The sequence below is a fragment of the Triticum aestivum genome, chromosome 4A, assembly GCF_018294505.1.
Source record: "Triticum aestivum cultivar Chinese Spring chromosome 4A, IWGSC CS RefSeq v2.1, whole genome shotgun sequence".
In the NCBI taxonomy this organism is placed as follows: Eukaryota; Viridiplantae; Streptophyta; class Magnoliopsida; order Poales; family Poaceae; genus Triticum; species Triticum aestivum.
The window spans coordinates 751,130,901-751,150,968 of record NC_057803.1 but is presented as its reverse complement, the minus strand read 5'-3'; the positions used below and the strand labels follow the sequence as shown (position 1 = coordinate 751,150,968).

General features: G+C 48.9%; 1 pseudogene; it reads right to left on the bottom strand.

Moving 5' to 3' along the window:
* Positions 1-3,435: 3,435 nt before the first annotated feature.
* On the bottom strand, positions 3,436-19,266 carry LOC123088630 (MDIS1-interacting receptor like kinase 2-like; annotated as a pseudogene).
* Positions 19,267-20,068: the final 802 nt, after the last annotated feature.

The following is a 20,068-nucleotide window of genomic DNA, read 5'->3' as shown; positions in this document are numbered from 1 at the left end:
GCAAGCAATACTTGCCAAAGCCAAAAGTTGACAGTGAGCACTAGCGTCAATGTCAGGCACAAAATGCCTGCATATTTCGTCATATTAAAACTAGCTTATCTTTCTAGTTTGATATGAATCATATCACTACCTGCATGTTTCGTCATGCTAAAACTACATTACCTTTCTTGTTTGATACTCCCTCCGTCCCAAAAAGTTTATCCCAAATTTGTCCCTTAAATGGATGTATATCTAGCGCTAACTTGGAAAATTGGGTTACTACCTGACGAATCTGCAAGCATCTTCAACCATGACTACGATATTCTTCTTCAGCCTCCCTGCCTTCAAATCTCGTATCCCGGCCCAAACGCCGACCGTTACTCCATTTTCATTTCATTCAAAATAAGCGGCACAAGTGTGTCTACCTGCACTGTACAACATGTAATTTCCGTAACGATCAAAGTGGCCAATGCAGCTGCGTCTTTGATGACTGGGATCATCCCCTCATTTATTCCGAAAACAAAGTGTCAGCTTTGCAACAACATTTTCCACACGCGCTGCAGAATCCAAATAGTAAACATGTTTTCAAAAAGCACGCGCAGCCTGCAAAAGAAGGCTCAGATTGGTGAACCAAATCTGAAGAATCATCAGACAGAAGGAATCCTTGAGCAGAAAATTCTGAGTTCCAGAGGAGGCCCATGCAGGAAGTATGATAAGCCAAACCGAATGTGCTTGTTTATGAATTTATGTGTTTAGAATCTGAACAATCCTGAACAGGAATGTCGACCGTGACTTTCCTTCCAGCATCCCAGCCTGCAGGAGAACCCTTGATGATCATGCTTGTAATTCTGTCTCTCTTTCAAGCCGAGGGGCTCCAGGGACATACCCTGAACTTCCTCTGTTTTTCTGAACTTGAATATTTGCATGTAGTAAGAATCCTCTGCTTTTGCTATGTTTTCTGAACTCTGAATATTTGCCTCCTCATCCAATGCTCCAACCACGGGGCAGATGGACAGACATGCTAATGGCGACTGATATATATCCTTTCTTGGGAGAGGAACACACATACACAATACAGGGATCTGATCGCTCACGTCGCTCCCTGGGGGGCGACTCGGGCGACCTAGCCACCGTCGCCCCCGCTCCCCTTTACTCCATCGCTCCACCCGCCACCGCCGGAGGAGGCCGACGGACAAAGCCCACTCGGCGGACGGCGGTGGCGGGGCACCCTCGTCGCGCGCCGCAAGTCTTCGGCCCTGGACGAAGGCCTGCATCCGGCGGCGGCTGCGTCTGGCCAGGCGCGGGCAAGCCGGGGCGGCGGCCCCGGGCTCGGCGGCGGCGCTGTTTCCTCCTCTCCCTCGTCGGGAGAGTGGGGGGCGGCGCTGAGGCTGGCCATCTTCGATCTGGTGCGGCGCATCTGGTGGCATGCGGCGTGCCTGTGCGTTCGGCCGTGAGGACGGCGAGCAGTAGGCGTGCCAGATCTGGAGGTATTGCCCCTCTCCCTTCCATGCATCCCTTCCCAGTCCCCGGTTCGGTTTGGATCTTGCCGGATCCACCTCCGGTGTGTTCTGATGGAGCAGATCGGTGTCCGGGGGGAAACCTTGGCTGCCTTAGGCTGACCGGCAGCGGCGACGCCGATTTTTGGCGCCGCTTTCCTCCTTGGGGGCGTTGCTGAGGGCACCATCTCTCCTCTCCAACCCATGTCCGGGTGAAAGCCCAAGATCCGATGCGGATCGGGCGTCGGCGGCGCCCTGTGCACCGTAACCTTCCTGGAGGCGACGCCAAGGACATCGGGATCGGATGGAAGGGTCTGCAGGTGAGGGGTGGGGGTGTGCTGCCTCCCTTCGGTGGAGCGGTGTTTCGTTCTACATATTCTTGGCGGCGGCTCTTGGCGGCATGGAGCAGCGGAGGCTTGGCGTCAGATGTGTGGTGACGGACACGCGCAGGAGGTCGACGCTGTCTGGCGTCGTGGTGGCGTCGGCGGCAGCGAGACCGGGCAAGGCCGTTACAACAGTACAGTTCTGAAGATGGATATGTGGTAGGTGGTTGTGGCGGCCTCATACCCGGCGGGCGGCCTGGTTGAGGAGCACGCCGGACTGGTGGGTGCCCATACCCGGCAGGCGTCCAGGTTGGGACCTCAGGTCTTAGATGTTAGGTTTGGCTGCGAGGTCTGTTTGGTATTAGGCCCAGACCATCAGCGCCCCTTCATCAGTTAGATAGGAGTAGCGACAGAGGTTGCGAAGATGGTGGCTTTGGTCTTACTGTTGTACGACTTTGTAAGGTTTTGTGCTAATAATTAATAAAGTGGCCGTATGCATCGACCAGATGCAGAGACCGGGGGTATTCCTCCTTTTCAAAAAATATATATATATATCCTTTCTTTCTTTTTAGCAAGTACAATAGAATGCACACTAAACTGTGCGATATTTCGATCTTCAGCGCCGAATCTACGGCATAAGAAACCCTAGCTAGCTAGTTAGCTAGGTACAGACCCAACACTTAGGGCCTGTTCAGAGCCCCTCCGCTCCACACAACTCCGCTCCCGGAGCAGCCGGAGCGGCAGGTAAAAACAGCGGAGCGAGGAAATAGCTACTCCGTGGATCCTGGGATTTTTGGAGCTGGCGGGTTACCGAACAGCCTCTTAGAGACCAAGCCGAGACAATTCCACTCCAGCTCTGCGACGGGATGTCCATGACGCCAGGCAGAACTATCTGCTCCGGCATCTCTCTCGGTCTCTCTCCGGCATCTCTGTGTGTGTGTGCGCGCGCGCTACTCTGCTCCGGAGAGACGCCCATGTGTGTATATCAGCTCACAGAATCAGTTTATCTCTATGTATCAAGGACTGCATCAACCCATTTATGAACTACTGTAGCAATCATCTGAATACAACGTAGTAGAAATTTTTTGGAAGGGACAAGTTATCGGACCAAATGACGAACTCTTCGGTACAGTGCTTAATGGCAACACCACAGGATTGTCATGAGGCTGTACCGCTGTGGCGCGGTGCGGCGGCCTAGACAGCGCCCCACCCACGGCGATTTTTTTGTTACTGTTCACCAAAGCCCTCTGTTTTGCCGAGCATATGAACTCGTCAAATCATCTCCGCCACATGGCAACAACGGCGTCCGCTCTGTTCCATATGGTGCTTCATTGTACCCATCTTATTCTTGTTCATAAGCCCCAAGTGAGAGGCAGCAGCCCATGGCTTGAGAATCTTATAATGTTCGTAGGATCCAAAAGGAGGCATCCGACACAAGGATGTGAATGGATTATTCATTAATGATTTTGAAGAAATAGCAGGAGCTCTGTCTTGTATACAAATATTCATATCTAATAGCTAATTGCGAAACAATAGCTACAGGGCATGAGGGTAATTAAGGAAGAAAACAAATTACCAACCATAGAGGATATGTAATCATAAGGAAAGAAACAGCAATGTGCTAGCCACATGAACATTCATGACCAGCAGGCAGGGATGACAATGCTGGTTTGGAGATAATCAAGATGATCAGCAGGTGACTGTTCAACTGTTGACAACACCTTGAGTACTTGTTGCATCGTTGGACGGTGTGATGGATCTGGCTCTATGCACCGAATAGCGACGACGATCATTTGAAACATCTCACTTGCGATCTCAGTTCCCGGGAGTGGGAGCCGTGTGTCCAGCAAATTGCGAAGTAATGTAGTTTTGTCGACAATGGATGAAAGGAAATCACCTGGGTGATGTCCCATGAACAACTCTAGGACCAGCACTCCGAAGCTGTAAACATCACACTTCTCGGTCACCCTTGTTGGCTCTGAAGAAATATCAACATTCGAGCGTCAGTTTTGCTACCTCTATCATCTAAGTGCATTGATCAATAAAAACTCTTCTAGTATGTTTATCTAAAAGTACCAACATAATGATATAACTTTACTTGGGGCAAGATATCCTTTGGTCCCGGCAAGATTTGTGCAGTTTGATCCATTCACATCTAGTATTTTTGCTAGACCAAAATCCGAGATGCAAGCCTTAAATTCAGGATCAAGCAAAACATTGCTGCTCTTTATATCTCTGTGGACTATCGTCACGAAGCAACCGTGATGCATGTATGACAAAGCATGAGCGACATCCCTAACAATATTTAATCTCCTCGTCCAATCCATTTCAACTGCAGTTTCCAGACAATTTAAAGATGCTGCTAAGCTCCCTCTGCCCATGTATTCATATACAAGGAATCTCCCCTGAGTTGCAGAGCAGTAACCAAATAACTTTGCAATGTTGCGGTGTCGAATGTGCATCAACGAGTGTATTTCACGGTTAAATTGCTTATCGTCTTCTGCCACATGGATCTTCTTCACTGCAAATAATTCACCTGTTGCTAACTAAGCCCTATAGACAAATCCATTCCCTCCAGATCCGATGCAAAAATCTTTGCTGAAGGTGTTTGTGGCATCAACAATTTTCTTGTACACATCTTCCCCATCAAAGTTCCATATGGTGAAAATCATGGTCTGTTGTACTTCATTTGTTGTTTCTATCTTATTTTTCTTCCTTTTGCAATGCCATGTTATTACTAGTGTAATGACAAACACAAAAGATATAACAACTGGAATAATAACTAGTAAATTAGCACCAGACTTTTTCCCTTGTTTACTACTTCGAGGAAGGTCACAAGGGGGCAAACCTTTCACAACACCACACAATTTCTTATTATTCCTGAACCATTTGGTTGGAGCTTTCTCGAAAAATCTAGTATGTGGCACTAACCCTTCTAGTTTGTTGTATGACACATCCATGGATAGGAGGCTGGTCATGCTCCGAAATGATGGTGGTATGCTATCGTTCAGTGCATTGTGAGAAAGATTCAAGGCTTCAAGCATACCAAGATCAGCTAACAGACTTGGAATAGAGCCAGCAATTGAATTGTCACTTAGATCCAACATCTCTTGTAGGTTTACTAACATCCCAAGTTCAATAGGAATTGTACCATTTAGGTGATTGTGGCTCAACTTTAGAAAGTGAATCTTTAGGCAATGCTCAATTGATCTTGGTATTTGCCCAGTTAGGTTGTTTGATGAGAAATCTAGATACTCCAAGTTGTTCAGCGATCCAATTTCTTGTGGCATATTTCCCTGGAGCAAGTTACCAGAAAGGCTCAGGTTAAACAACATCGTTAGATCGCCTATTTCTCTTGGAATCTGTCCTTCAAGCTTGTTTGATGAAACATCAAGTATCCCCAGCTGAGTTAATTTCCCTATACTTGATGGTATTACTCCAGTTATATTGTTCACTACTAGGAAAAGGGCTATAGATGGAAATGACACTAATGGCGCACCAGACAAGTGGTGCGCCATTAGTATATACTAATGGCGCACCACCTTCTGATGCGCCATTCGTGTTGAAACTACTAATGGCGCACCTTGACCACGGTGCGCCATTAGTACCAATTTTTTTTTTTGAACTAGTGCGCCTGTCCAAACATACTAATGGCGCATCCCCTGGTGGTGCGCCATTACTAGTTGTAACTAGTAATGGCGCACCAGCCAGAAGGTGCGCCACTAATGTTATTTTTTTATTATTGCTTTTATTCCTTTTTTGCAAAAGTTCTAATGGCGCACCACCAGGGGGTGCGCCATTAGTAACCTGGATTACTAATGGCGCATTTGTTGCTGGTGCGCTATTAGTAAGTGGGCAGCAACAAGATATTTTGGACAGCCTCTCCTCCCACACTCACTTTCTCCCCACTTCATTCTCTCCACCGCCTCCTCCTTGTCTCGGGTGCCTCCTCTTTTTCACCTCATTTCCACCATAGATTCATTCAAATTAAGTGGTTAAGTTACCTTGTTTTGCTAGGTAAGTAAGGGGGGAAGCTATATTTATGTTGTTCTCCCTACAACAATGTGCACATGCACTTTTTATGGCCTAGCTAGATCTATGTATGTTCGTGGTGTTGCATATGTTTGTGGTGTTGCATATGTGTTTGTGTTTGGAGGTGTACCGGTATTTGAAATGCGATAGTTGCCAATATTTTGCCGGAATGTTGATTCATTTCCGTTTCGGCGAGAATTTTGGCATTAAGCATTCTTTTTGGTCCTATTTTTAGGGAAAGTCATGCCAAATTTTTTCTTGGTTCTAAAATATCGTTTTGCTCTACCCCGCAGGCGACCATGGTCCGCACGATGACCGAAGGCATCGTGAATAGGTTTTTGTGGTCCGCGAAGGCCGAGATGCTTCAAAAGAACGAGACGGAGATAAGATGTCCGTGTCGAAGATGCAAGCTGAATAGCCTTATTGCGGACCCGGATTCCGGGCAGGTGCGGGACCACCTGCTCTTGCGTGGTTTCATGGATGGCTATCGGTGGCAAGGTGATGAAGATGACTACGAAGTCGTCCATGGGGGCCGGGCAAGAAATGAGGAAGGGCAACAAGACAACCACCGCGGCTCGGGGGGGGGGGGGGGGGCGAGAAGACGAAGAATCCCCAGGAGATGATCACGACGGTGATGCTGTACACAGTCATCATGTAGAAGATGCAGGACATGATGATGATGCCGGCGGAGCAGACGACGCTGGACCATCGATGGGCTGGGTGCAGGACCCTCATATTCAAGAGCTGCTTCTCAAGCAGACGGATAACGCAAGAGCTGCCGCCCGAGAGAAAGCCAAGATGGATCAACTTGAGTTAGACGCGGTTACTCCATTGTATGAAGGATGCAGGCCCGAGGATACCCGCCTGAAAGTAACGCTCATGGCTCTGGAGATGAAGGTAAAACACAAAATGACCGACGCATGCTTCGACGAGAACATGTCATTCTGGCACGAACGTCTTCCCAAGGGGAACAAGTGCCCGACCAGTTTGGAGGAGGCGAAGAAAATCGTGTGTCCTCTGGATTTACCGCATGTCAAATACCATGTGTGCATGAACAATTGCATCATTTATCGGGACGAGCACGCGGAGTCTACCATATGTCCGGTGTGCGGTGTCACTCGATACAAGAAGAGGAAGAAAGCTCCTCGAAAAGTGGTGTGGTACTTTCCGATCACTCCTCGTCTACAGCGGTATTTCGCGGACCCTAAGGTAGCAAAGCTCTTGCGTTGGCACGCGGATAGGGAGGAGAAGAAGGAAGAAGATGACGCAAATGATCCGGAGATAGATAAAAAAGACAAGATGCTGAGTCACCCTAAGGATGCGAGCCAGTGGCAAGCGTTGAACTTCGAATACCCAGAATTTGGGAACGATCCAAGGAACATCATGCTGGGCGCGAGCACCGATGGAGTCAATCCGTTTGGCAGCCAAAGAAGCACACATAGCACCTGGCCTGTGTTCGTGTGGATGTACAACCTTCCCCCCTGGTTGTGCATGAAGAGTAAGTACATTCACATGAGTATGCTAATTGAAGGGCCGAAACAACCAGGGAACGACATCAATCTGTATCTGGGGCTGCTGAAAGAGGAGATTGACACGCTGTGAAAAACGCCAGCCAATACGTGGGACGCCGCAGAGAAAGAATATTTCCCTATGAGAGCCGCACTGCTCACGACGGTGCACGACTATCTCGGTTACGGATATCTTGCGGGGCAGGTAGTCCACGGATTTTCTGGATGCGTAAGGTGCATGGATGACACAACGTATCGCCAGCTAGATAGAGATCCCGGGTCTTCGAAAACCGTGTTCATGGGACATCGAAGGTGGCTTCGCGACGATGACCCGTGGAGGAAACGCAAGGATCTGTTCGATGGTGAAACCGAACCCCGAAAACGCCCGTGTACGAGGAGCGGCGAGGAAATAGACAAGCTGTTGAAAAATTGGAAAGACTGCCCACTGCCGGGAAAGAAGCAAAAGGCGCCAGAGCCGCTGCTGAAGGTATGGAAAACGAGGTCTGTTTTCTGGGACTTGCCGTACTGGAAGATCCACCGTGTGCCTGACAGCCTTGATGTCATGCATATCACGAAGAACGTGTGCGAGAGTCTGCTTGGTACCCTGCTCAACATGCCAGAGAGGACCAAAGATGGGCCGAAAGCAAGGGCAGACTTGAAATCAATGGGCATCAGGCAGGAGCTTCACGCTATATATGATGATGATGATGATGATGATGATGATGATGATGATGATGAGGCGAAGTAGGACACAGAAAGTTGTCGCAAAGGCAAAAAAGCCAAGAAGACCGGAAATGACTACCCTCCCGCGTGCTTCACTCTAAGTCAGGAGGAGATCGAGCAGTTTTTCACCTGCCTCCTCGTTGTAAAACTTCCTTACGGTTACGCGGGGAAGATAAGCAGATACCTAGACCCAGTGAAGCAGAAGTTCAGCGGGATGAAGTCTCACGACTGTCACGTGCTGATGACGCAGATACTTCCAGTTGCAATCCGTGGGATCATGGACGCGCACGTCCGTGAAACGCTATTTGGCCTATGCAACTTCTTCGACGTCATCTCTCGGAAGTCGATTGGCGTGAGGCAACTCAGAAGGCTACAGGAAGAGATCGTGGTGATACTATGCGAGCTTAAGATGTACTTCCCGCCCGCATTCTTCGACGTTATGGTGCATCTGCTGGTCCATATAGTGGAGGATATCATCCAACTCGGGCCGACGTTCCTGCACAGCATGATGCCGTTCGAAAGGAGGAATGGTGTCATCAAAGGATACGTTCGCAACATGTCACGTCCAGAGGGAAGCATAGCCAGGGGCTTTCTGACCGAAGAGTGCATCTCCTACTGCACGAATTATCTAGGCATCGAGAACCCCGTTGGTCTGCCCGTCAACAGGCACCTCGGCAGGCTCGCTGGATGGGGTCACCGTGAGGGTCGCCGCGAAATGCATGTCGACTTCGAGGGTCGACTCGCTGACTTTGAAAGAGCAAACCTAGTCGCGCTACAACACATAGACGTGGTCGATCCTTGGGTGGTAGAGCACAAAACCTTTATTAAGAAGACGTACAATGACCGAGGCCAACAGAGGACGGACAGAGATATACTCAAAGAGCACAACTCATGTTTCACGCGTTGGTTCAAGCAGAAGCTTCTGTCGTACCCTTTACATGAGGATTCTTCCGCGGAAGAACAACTCATATTCGCCTTGTCACAGGGCGCCGAGCACAACCTGATGACCTATGAGGTGTACGATATCAACGGCTACACATTCTACACCGAGGCCAAGGACATGAAGAGCGATGGTTATCAGAACTCCGGGGTAACGATGGAATCCTACACCGGTAACGACAAGGACAGATACTACGGAAGGATCGAGGAGATCTGGGAGCTGAGCTACGCTGGAGAGAAGGTCCCGATGTTCCGTGTCAGATGGGCCAAGAGCGTCCTAAAAGAAGACCGGTATTTCACCACCATGGTTATACCCGAAGCCAAATCCAAGACCGCGGGCGCAAACGTCACCGCGAAAAATGAGCCATGGGTACTGGCTTCCCAAGTGGACCAATGCTTCTTCATTACCGACCCGTCAAAGACCAGTCGTGTTGTCGTGAGGAGAGGCAAAAGGAAGATCATCGGAATGGATGGAGTAGCCAATGAGCAAGACTTTGACAAGTACGGCGACCCGAGGATCGAACATGACGACGATGATGAAGTAGCAGCATACACCACAAGAAGAAGCAGGACCACCCTACCTAAAGGACGTCCGTTCCACAGAAGAACTCCATTTGCGAAAAAGAAGGGCAAGAAGATTGTTAACAGATAGCTAGCTAAGATCGATTGTATTTAAATCGTAGCCTTCATTTCTCGATTGTATTTCATGGGCACTTTTTGAACTATCATGAATATTTTTAAATTTCAAGGACACTCGATCTCGATCCCCCTCCATCTTGATCGCTATCCCACCTCGCCAGATCCGGTCCCCCTCGCCGCCGAGCACCCCCCGGTCCACCGGCCGCCGCCGCCGACCCCCCGCACCCTCGATTCCCCTACTCAACCGCCGCCGCCGACCCCCCGCACCCCTCCCCTACTCAACCGCCGCCACAGACCCCCCGCACCCTCCCCCGCTCCACTGGCATTACTGTTTGATGATATTTTTAAAAAAAATTATTACTGTCTTATAAAAAAAATTACTGTTATGATTTAAACAAGTTTGAACATATTTAAACACAAAAAAGTATCAAACAACATTTTAAATGCATAATTTTTTTTTTGTGGAGCCTAGGAATCGAACCCAGGACCTCCTGGTGTGAGAACGGGCACCTGACCAGTCAAGCTAGTAGAGGGGAGTTGATGTGGATAAGGTCATGTGGGAGATAACCTGTTGGCTCGAAAAAATACTAATGGCGCACCAGGTCGAGGTGCGCCATTAGCATGTATATACTTATGGCGCACCGAGGGGTGGTGCGCCATTAGTATTGTGCCCCCCTACTTCTGATCCCCTCTCTCTCCCTCGCCCTCGCCCTCGCCCTCGATCCCCTCTCTCTCCCTTGCCCGAGCCCTCGCCCTCGATCCCCTCTCTCTCCCTCGCCCTCGCCCTCGATCCCCTTCCCCTCTCCTCTCCCGACGCCGCCGCCCCTCCGCCCTCGACGCTGGCCAGATCCGCCGCCACCTCTGCTCGAGCTGCTCCCATCGACCACGCCGCTGCTCGCGTGCTTCTTCTCTGCCACGACCCCGCCATTGAAGGTCTCGCAAGGTCCTCTTCTCCTCCCCCTCCCCCTTTGTTCGATTCGATTGTGCCGCCGTCAAGGTTCCCTGATGATGCTGGTTCCTCTCGCGCGCAGGCTGCATGCACCTCGGACCGCGTGTGCCTAGTTCTTCCCGGGACGCTGCCCCGACCCTACTACCCACGCCATCAGGGGAGCTCGTCAAGGTATCATCCCCCCCTCTCTCTCTCTCTCTGCTCTCTCCATCTCTCATGCTCTGGCGTGTTTTTTTCCTAAGGGACGAAACTATGTTCTCTTGTTGCTATTGCTAGGTGTTTTTGTCTGCCATGTACGTACATACCTAGAGTAGTTGATTAGATGCAGAATTCTTTGTCAAAAAATATGCGATTTCCATTCTGCAGTGTTGAACTTGTTTTAGTGTTCGTGTCTGCTCTGTCAAAAAAATTGGGGAAAATCCTGCCAGTTAAGCTGGCTGATTAGTATATATTTAGTCATTTTTAGTGTTAATATATGTCACTCCGTGTGCATGATTTCTTCTCAACAAGTTCCAGAAACTTTGTGAAATACTATAATATACCACTTTTTATTCATGTATTAGAACTCTGTCCAAAGCTCAAAATACGAAAACAAATTGTTGTTTACTTGTGATGTTGATACAACTGTAATGGTCTGTGAAATTGGTGATTTTTTCAAAATGTTTTCTATTTCCATGGGGATAAATTTATCTTATGCCTTATGTTCATGCGATTCAGTTCATTTGTTTTGAGTTGCGCAGTAGGGCAAAGCCCCACACCCCCTGTTATATTTATTTAAATTAAGATTACAAGGCTACAAGTAGAAAATAAAATTCACATTAGAACTATACATGGAAGCAGGTGCCTTTGTGTTCTGGTAGTCCTTTAGAACTATACATGGAAACATAATCTTCCTTATCAAGACAAACGTAATAGAAGCAGGTGCAGGAGCTGTAGTACTCCATTTGGAGACTTTAACTGGATCAGATTAAACTGGATCAGATCACTGTTGAACTGGGTGTAAAATCACTACTGTTAAAATCACTACTGTTTTTTAGTCCCCATTTCTGAACCTATGCTAACCTTGCAAGCAGCATAACAGGCAATGTACTCCAAAATACTATAAGAACTGGAGTAAAAGATGACTGCATCTCACAGAATATAAGAAATGGGGACTCTTGGCTAAGTATGGCAATGCCACAGAGTAATAATTAACTAACTGAAAATTTGACATTCTGGACTATGCTTGGCTCTGGTTTTGTGAAATCTCATCTCTTTTCTAGTGCCATGACTAGTCATGAATTTTATTTTACTTTCCCCACTTTATAACATTCAGAAATTGTTTACTAGCTCAAGCTTCTCCTTTGCACTTTATCACTTCAATCTGCTGCTACCTCAAGCTTCTCGTTTACACTTGTGCCAAGTAGCATTTTTTCCTTGTATAATTATATGGTGGTTGACTGAGCTGCTACTTTTTCCTTGTAGAAGATCGCAGGTCGAGTGGGAGGGATCCAGTTGCGACGACACCGAATCACTAGCAACGCAGCTGCCTAGAATAATAGGTATTTTTGTTACGCTTTCAGTTCGTGTCAGCAGGGAGATATAATGTTTTACAATCTTTCTGATATATTGGAGTTAGGTTTTTTGAATATGAGTAGCAGTGACTTGGATATACCTTATGGAGTTGTAACAGTTCCTCTTGGTGCTTAGGTGCATTTTCTTTGTGTAACTTGGTAGTTCAAACGGAATGTATCTCATTTTGTAGACAGATTATTTTTTGGAATATCATATATTCAAATTTGTAATGAATGATGGCTTCTACCTTGGGGTGTGGTTTCATGGGCAGTCTCCTTGGCTAGCCTGAGTGGCTCTTGCTGCCCATGCTAGGCTGTCTCTTTCATAAATCAATGCATACTGATGTTCATATGTCATGTTTCATGCATGGAGAAAATTAGCTCCGTGCGGTTGCAAAGATGTACAAAATGGAGGATACCATCTTCTAACTCAAAGGGTTTTTTGTGATGCTAGTAGAGGCACATTGTGGCCTTTTCATCCATATGAAAGTAGAGGCACATTGTGGTGCTAGTTTGCTGGGTTTTGTCTCCGACCATCATGTCGTGATGATATTGCAGGTACCCCGAGAGGCCCTTGAGTTTGCCGGAATGTCGATTAACTTCCGTTCCGGCAAATTCGGGTACTCCATATGTCCTATTTTCAGCAAAGGTCATGCTGAAATTTTCCGTGAATTTTAGCATGACTTTGCTAAAAATAGGACATATGGGGTACTTGTGACTAATGCATGGGCCGGGGTATCTTAGTAGTTAATTAAGTAGGATCAAGTGCCCCGGCGTACTTGTGACTAATGCATGGCTTTTAGGGTGCCTCGGTGTCGATAAAAACCGACATGATGAAAGGTTAGGCTTTTAGGGTGCCTCGGCGTCGAAAAACCCTCAATGATAAAAGCTTAGATTTTAGGATGCCTCGGTGTCGACAAACCCTAAATGATGAGACCATGATCTTGTTCCTTGACAATAACCAACTTTTTGACCAAACTTTGTTTCTATTTAGAGAGAAACATGGCCCACAACGATGAGGCCGGGGGTTCGGGCGGCAAGGCATTCTGGGAGCTGTCCCAGGAGATGGAGGAACAACCTCACTTGTATGAGGCCGCCGCCTTCCCCACCGATCCTGAGACCACGGATGGTGCCGCTGAGGATGACCACACTGATGCCACCACTGATGGTGCCGCCGAGGATGCCACCACTGATGATGGCGGCGCACGCACAGATGGCAGCCAACCGAAGAGGCAACGGAAGGACCGGCGCCCGATCGTGCTCCGCACCCTCAAGGAGGAAGTTACTGAAGTGGACTCCAACGGGAATCCAACGGCGCCCGAACGAATAGTCAAGGGGTACTCGCTTCAGCTCGGGTGCATTGTCCGGAGCACCGTCTCGATCAACACCGAGAACCTGAGGCATCCTGACCGAGGGAATTTGCGCAACCTCCTCTTCACGAAGCTGCACGAACGATACAAGTTCCCCGCTGAATTTGAAAACACAAGCCTCAAAGGGAATAAAGTGAACAATGCTGCCCTCACGAAGATGAGCAAGGCCCTGTCTACTTGGAAAAGCAATGTGAAGAGAATGATCGAGAAAGGTGAGAGTTATCAGAAGATCAAGGAGAAAAATCCTTCGATCACCAAAGATGACTACGACGACTTCAAGATCAATTGCTCGAGCACCGCAAGCTCCCAATCAAGTGAGTGGGGGAAACAAATGCGGGAGCTGAACATAGGGGAACACACACTCGGTCCTGGCGGTTACAGAGTGGCGGAGCCTATATGGGACAAGGAGGAGGCGGACCGTGCCGAGCAAGGCCTACCGCCCCTCTTCGATAAATACGGTGACAAGCAGACCAGGAACTTTGTTAGGGCCCGGTACAAGAAGGACCCGAAAACAAAGGAGCTTACCACGGATCCGAAGACCAGGCAGCTTGAGCTTGTTCTGGTAAGGAATACACCCCCGCGTAATTAGCTCCATATGGTTGCATTCTAATTAATGAAGCCAAATTTCTAAATGGTTCACATTCCTTCCGCAGGCGACTGAAAGCAGTAGCGCGGGGTCGACTAAGAGCAACCCTTGGGACACCACTCTAAATAGGGGGTTGAATGTAATGAAGAACAAGGATAAGCTCAGTAAGCCGACGTCAGCTGGTCGTGTGGCCGGCAAAGGCTTGTCGACAAAATGGGGGTCATACTATACCGCTGGTGTGCGGAAGGAGAAAAAGACCAGCTCGGAAAGCCAGGCGCGAGAGGTTCAAGAACTCAAGGCACAGGTGGCGCGGATTCCGGAGATTGTCCAAGAGCAAGTGGAACAACGACTCGGAGCGACGATCACCGCCCTTGTGCCTACCTTGATCTCGGGGTTGAGTGCGTGGATTGCGGGCGGCCAACAAGGGCCGCCCCCGATTCCTAGCATCACGGCCAGCAACTCGCATAATGCGATGGCGGGGCCATTGGTGCCTCCGGCGGAGGCGGCATTGGTGTCTCCGACGCCGGCATGGGAGCTTAATGCACCCGGGTGTACGCCGGCCGGCACCTCTTCAGCAAGCGGCCCCTCCGTCAACTGCACGCCCGCCGTTGGCGGTGCCTCGACATTAGCCGAGCTCGACGCCATCATCACGGTAACTAATTAAGCCTCTCTCGGCCGAGGACTTCATCTCCTTGCCTTTGACTGGGCATCCCTGACGCCCTACATGTTTTCGCAGGGCGCCGCCGACGTTCCGTGCACTCTCCTCCACTTCGTGAACAACGAGTTGGTCGATGTCGCCAAGGGAAAAATCGTTCAACCGGGCAACCCCTTGTTCCACGGTACCCAGATGCCACCCAACTTGTTTAGGGTTCAACTGGTTCGGGTGCTGCGAGGCTGCGACGACTTGTTACCTCCGATTCGACCCGTCGGGGCCGACGATGAAGACGTGATGACCCTCAGCGCCTGCCTGAGCTGGCCCCTGCTTTGGCCGAAGAGCCAGATTCGTTTGGGGGCGGGGGACACCACCCCAAAGACAACACCGCCAGTCGTGCCGGCGCCAAGTCGGCCCCATGGCAAGACCGCCGTAACGGTGCCGGACATCCCTATGCCACTGGATCCAAACATGCATATGGCACAGGATCAGAACGACGACGACAACGACGATGATACATTTGGCAACGTCGATCAGTACTTTGCCGAGCATGGGTACGATGGCGACTTCATGGGGCCTCCTTCTCAAGAACCAAACCCAACAAAAGACGTGTGCGATCTAGCTCGTCCCGCGGAGAAGCCAAGTTGCAACAGGCGCCGTCTGGCGTTCAGCTCTCAGGAGACGCCTCCAGCTGCCGACTTCACCGAGCCTCACATAGGCGAGGTGCGAAATATTATCAGCCCCAACACACTCAAGAAGGCGGTCTGTGAGCAGAACTCGGTCCCATTACAGGAGAAGAAGAAGGCACGCAAAAGAAAGACTAAGAAGGGTGCGAGCCAGCCGGCACTGAGTACGATCCGTGCTCAGGACGGGCCACCTTCACCGCAGGATATCTCGAGGAGGGTGCATGTGGCGGGTAGGGCGATGCTACCGACAAATATGCTCAATGCTGCAACCGGTGCTATGCGGAGTCTGCATGACAGTGTTCTTGCTTTGGAGAAGCGGCGTCTTAGGGAGAAGGATGTGGCATACCCGGTTTTCGCGGCCAAGGTGCCAGAGGGCAAGGGCTTTGTGGATAACTCCATCGGGCGTACGATCGTCCTGCGTTTTGATGACATCCACGCTATGTTGAACCTTCATCCGCTGCACTACACCTTCGTTCGGCTATTTTCGCTGAGTATGGAGATGCGCATCATTCGCGACAAGACCCCGGACATCGTGATAGTCGACCCCTTCTACATGCGTGCCAAGATCTTGGGCAGCGCTGGGGACCGGCAAGTCGCGAGTTCTTACCTCGAAGGCGTCATTCTGGCAAACCAAGATAAGGATAACTTTCTCGTGCCTTACTTTCCCGAGTAAGTCCTCCCCTCAACCGGCCCGTAACATATGAATTCTTACATTTCGATCGTTTTTCTTTTAACATTCCGTGTTTTCTGCAATGACACATGTTGCACGCTCATCCTCCTAAGCCCCAAATATTTCATGGCCACGTATTTCGACCCGGACCGTCAGTCGAACGTAGACTACACAAATGTCAAGAAGGTTCTTGATGATGTTCTCCCCGGCTATGCCCAATCTGGAGGCACCTTCACCAGGCCTATTCGTAAGTACGGCAAGCACGTGTTCTCCCACAATACGACATTCTGCTGCGTCAAGCAGCCGCCTGGCGGTCAGAAGGGTGCCTACTACGCCATCCATCACATGCGGGCGATCGTACGGGACCATCATCAACTTCTGCTACCGAGTAAACTCAAAGATTGGGCCGCGAGCGTGTCGGCAATCCAGGACGCGGATCTCCGACAAGAATTCTTTCGCATCCAGTCGGAGTTTGCGGAAATCATCCATCAAGATGTCCTTCGTACCTCGGGGCAGTTCTACCTCAGAAATCAACCGTCCAACAGTGACATCGACACAATGCTACAAATGCAGGATGACAACGCCCGTTCTTTCATGACTCCCACGATAGACGGCGGCTTCATCCACGCTCCGGTCCCTTGAGTCGAGTTGTCTAGTTCTGAAACATCGATTGGTTCATGTTGTAATTAAACTTTAATGAACTTGTAGTATGTCTCTTTGGTTTCGAAAGTCGTTCAACTTAGATGTAATCGATGCTATTAATGTCTTGCTTTTCTCTTCCGATCGTTCTGTTGCATAATTATATATTGCTTATGTATTGTCTGTGAATTGGTACTAACGTTTCGTTTGGCTAGTGCATAGCGATGCCGACGTATGTCGTGTACAAGGGTAAGGTTCCCGGAGTCTACGATGACTGGGAGGAGTGTCGGAGACAGGTTCATCGATTCAGCGGTAACAGTTACAAAGGGTACACCACTAGGGCCGAGGCCGAATCTAGATACGCCCGCTATCTAGCGGGAGAGGGAAGGGAGCGTTGGAGGAACCGGATGAAGACGAGTTTCATCGTGATGATGCTCATCGTGATGACCGCAGCTCTCTTCTATGTGATGGCAGTTTAGATGATCGATATCGACTTGTAATGTGAAGACAAACTCGCTACTCGCGGTCTCGAGACTTGTAATATAATGTTCTATCTTTGTTCGGTCTTTTTAATTCGGAGACTAATATGATGAATTGTATTCGGAGACTAATATGATGAATTGTATTCAAAGACTAATCTTCTATTGTATTCGATGAATCTGTTGTTGATGTGTGCTGTCTATATTTTGTCAAATTATACATTTTGTAACCTGTGCAAAAAACAGAAAATAAAAAAATAAAAAAACCTAATATTCATACTAATGGCGCATCACATGACAGTGCGCCATTAGTATGACAGTGCATACTAATGGCGCATCACAGGGTTGTGCGCCATTAGTATGCCGCGGTTACTAATGGCGCATCCAGTGGTGGTGCGCCATTAGTATGCCAAAGCACCTGGGTATACATGGCCCCTGGGAGGCATACTAATGGCGCACGCTGGCCTATACTAATGGCGCACCCGCGGTGCGTCATTAGTATACCAGATACTAATGGCGCACCAGGTGGTGCGCCATTAGTAAAAATTACTAATGGCGTGCTGTTAATGGCGCACCACAGATGCGCCATTAATGGCCATATTAGGTGCGCCATTAGTAGGGGTTTTTCTAGTAGTGGTTGTTTGATGCACGTAACACAGTAAGTTTGTAGCACTCACCCCAAAGATGAGATAATCTGCCGAACAATTTATTTGAACTGACATCAATATAGAGAAGATTTGGATAAGCTCCCATCCCGGTGATATCTCCTTCAAGGTTATTTCGTTCAAGTCGAACCCTTACTAGGCTCTTACAACTTAGCAAGCTTGATGGTAAGGGTCCAACCAAGTTGTTGCTAGTAGCAGAGAAATGTTGTAGCTGACCTCCCACACAAAGGTTGAATGGCAAGGCACCTGATAGGTTGTTAAAAGCGAAGTCCAACTTAACCAGACTCAATAACTTGACAATTCCTTGAGGTATCGGTCCTGAAAGTTGGTTCTTGTAAAGGTACAAGAGAGTGAGGTTTGTCAAATTCCCTATGGTTATTGGGATAGAACCAGAGAGTGAGTTATCTTGAAGAGCCAAATTCTCTAACTTCACAAGGTTACCTAATTCTTGCGGAATTTGACCAGAAAGTCTGTTCTCCCAAAGGCGTAAGAAAGTGAGCTTGGTCAAATTACATAAATTTCTTGGAATGGAACCTGAGAGTATGTTTTTTTGAAGAGACAAACCCTCTAAGTTCACAAGGTAACCTAATTCCTGTGGAATTTGTCCGAAAAGTTTGTTGTCCCAAAGGTACAAGCTGTTGAGTTTTGTCAAATTCCCTAAGATGTCTGGGATGGAACCTGAGAGTGTGTTTTCACTAAGATCCAAGACCTCTAAGTTCACTTGGTAACCTAATTCTTGTGGAATTTGCCCTGAAAGTTTATTTTGGCAAAGGTTCAAGGTGACGAGTTTTGTCAAACCACCGATGTTGCTTGGGATTGAGCCGGAAAGATTATTGCTAGACAGATCTAATGTGACTAAGTGAGTTAGGTGGCCTATTTCAGAAGGGATGTGACCAACTAAATGATTGATTGACAAGTTGAGGGTCACAAGATTGCTACTTATTTTATCTAGTGGTACCGAGCCTCTTATCTGATTGCCTTGCAGTAGCAGACTTTGGAGCTCCTCCAAAGTCTCGATGCCCGGAGGGATGCCCTCGGAGAGGTAGTTGTGAGAGAGGTCGAGACTTGTCAGCGTCGTTAACATCGTGAAGTTGAGCAACTCCAACGTCCCTCTAAGCTGCATCTCCCTCAGGGTGATGCCGCTGATCACGGGCCGGCCCTGGTGCACCGTGCAGCTGACGCCGTGCCAGCTGCAGAGCGCCGACGTGTTCTCCCAGGACCTCAGGGCCTGCTGACTCTGGCTGCTGAGGCTGGCTTTCCAGGCGAGGAGTGCCCTCGCTTGTACTCCGGTCTCCGGCGTGAGCGCGTCGACCATCAGCAGCAGCAGCAGTAGAAGTGCGGCGAGAGAGGCGAGCACTTTGGGTCGCTCCGTCTCCATGACTAGCAGTAGAAGTGGTTGGCCAGAGGGGTACTAGCACTTGGAGCTTGTAGCAGGCTAGGTCCACGCAGTAGGTAAATGATCGGACATTCATGTGCCTTGGTAGCTTGTGAAGAGATATGGATTATCTACCTCCTCGTCATCTAATCCATTGACTAGACTCGGCATCACGATCACAGTCTAGTCACAGGAAAACTTTGAATTCGTCAAGCAAATTGCATGGAACGCTACTGTAGCGGTCTGCATGCATGACGATCACATTTTTCTTATCAATGTGTAGCCCGACTTCCACCCAAACTATGATCACAATGGTGTCTACTATGGCAAGACCAACGACCTCCCTATCCGGCTCGCAAGCATCGACAAATTTGCGGAAAAAACACTCGAAGCCAAGGCATCACTGCAACGACCTCTGTGTCTCGCTGGGCAAAAATTTAGTCCCCACACTTGGAGATGCCCGGCCAGCCCGGGACTTCCATGGGTACCGGCTGATGGTGGCTCCATTTCCATTATTGATCACTATTGACCAACGAAAAAAATAGCGCGCTACAAAAAATAGCACGGTCCCTGAAAATATGTTATTAGCGTGCTATAGCGCGCTATAACGTGCTATTAGCAAGACATTGTACACAAGTTAATTTAGCGTAGCAATTCTCTACACGCTATAGCGTGCTATTAGCGGCGTTATAGCGCGCTATTTTTTTCAGTGCTATTGACACAAGTTTTTTGGACGAAGACTATTGACACAAATGCATGTGAGATTGTTCGGATCCTTTTTTTTTCCAAAAGGAGGTCGAAACCC